Genomic DNA, 1,571 nt, shown 5'->3' on the forward strand with positions numbered 1-1,571 from the left:
AGTGGGGTGCAATCCCCCCAGCCACCTGCAGACATAGTGCAAGGGATTGAGCCCCAAACCCCACTTGTGTGGCACAGGGCAGAGAGCCCCTGGCTCAGCAGGACTCCAGGCACCCCCATCCCCTCTCCATAGGGACAGCCCTGCCCAGCCTCTGGGTTCCCCAGGTCACGTTTCTTGGTGCCACCTGCGTGTGCCAGAGTGGAAGGGGCATGAACTGCCTCATCCCTTCATCCAAACCTTTAAGCTGCCATCAGAAATAGCCCCCCTTAATCTGCTTGTGCAGAGACACAGGAGACCTGCCCAGAGGAGCAAATCCTTGGGCAGGGGATTAGGAAGAAGTGGCTCTTGCCCATCCATGCCAAGACACTCATTTGTGTCCTTGGGGTCCCTCGGGGGTGCCCAGATGGGCTGGCAGAGTTCTGCCCTCATACTCTGCCTGCCCCAGTAGGGGCAAGGAGGATGGAGAGGCTGGGACTGAGGGTGCCTGGCTCCAGCCCTGGCTCTGGGAGGGTCCCAGTGGTTACGGCAGGACTGGGTTTGGGGTCAGGATCCCAGCAGGCACATAATTGCATCGAGCGTTGCCGAGGGGCAGCTCCAGCCCCAGCCTTGTTGATTAATTGATTAGCTTGGTACTAATGAGGAACGGTTTTGGAGCAGGCAGTGGGGGCTGGCAGTGTCTGTTGGTGTTACCAGCATGGAGCTCAGAGAGCTGTGGGGCCATGGTGTGGGGTCCTGGTGCAGCCCTGCTGCCCTCCCACCCACGAGGCTTGTGCTACGTGCCAGCCAGCTCCTCCATAATTCAGCACTGGATGATTCATTCAGCTCTCCTGCTTCAGCACTGCCTCTGCACAGTGTGGTTGTGGGGGAGCCCAGGAGTGTGGGGCAGCCTGGGTGGGACACAGCAGGGCCAGGCTCGTGCCACCCCATGCTCAAGAGTAGGTGGGTGCTGAGTGGGACAGGTTGGAGATGGGTGGAAAAACCCTTTCCTGGCTCACAGACCTGGCAGGTCCCAGCACCCCACTGGGCACCTGAGTGTGCAGAATGGCAGTGATGATGTCTTGGTGACGATGGGGGGACCCAGACCTGGGGACAGGCTTGGGGTGAAAAGCAAGGCTGGCCAGGCGAAGGGCAGGGACCTTCAGCAAAGGCCATACGGTGGTGTGACATGATGTGACCATGATGGGAACCCAGCCCTGCACACAGGATTTAGGGTGAAGGACCTAAAAGCTCTCCTTGCTCTTCCTAAGGGGCAGAACGAGAGCTGCTGCTCTGTGACCAGTGGCCTCCCTGGTATCACCATCCAGCAGCTGGTGCTCAGCATCACCCTTAGGGGACCCATATGCCCAGCCCCCGCTTTGTCCATGGGCTGGAGGCTGGGAGGCTGGACACACAGCCCAGTTGCTCCAGCACCACAGGGCTGAGCAGGATTAGGCTGGTGGGTCCCCAGGGTGCCCCAACGGAGAACCTGGTCCTGGGGTCTGTGATGGGGAGCGTGTCCATAGGGTGCCCTAAGGGATCCTGGTCCCTGATGTCCCCAAGACGCCTGGCAGAGTGTGCAGCCGCAATGAGCC

The 1,571-nt window shown here is 60.4% G+C and overlaps 1 protein-coding gene across 1 annotated transcript in view; it reads left to right on the forward strand.

The window, feature by feature from the left end:
* The window catches only part of HAP1 (huntingtin-associated protein 1), a 22,533-nt gene that overhangs the window by 4,988 nt on the left and 15,974 nt on the right, over positions 1-1,571 (forward strand). The gene's annotated exons all lie outside the window — the stretch shown is intronic.

This window comes from Chaetura pelagica, unplaced genomic scaffold, assembly GCF_000747805.2.
Source record: "Chaetura pelagica isolate M959 unplaced genomic scaffold, ChaPel_1.0 scaffold963, whole genome shotgun sequence".
Lineage (NCBI taxonomy): Eukaryota > Metazoa > Chordata > Aves > Apodiformes > Apodidae > Chaetura > Chaetura pelagica.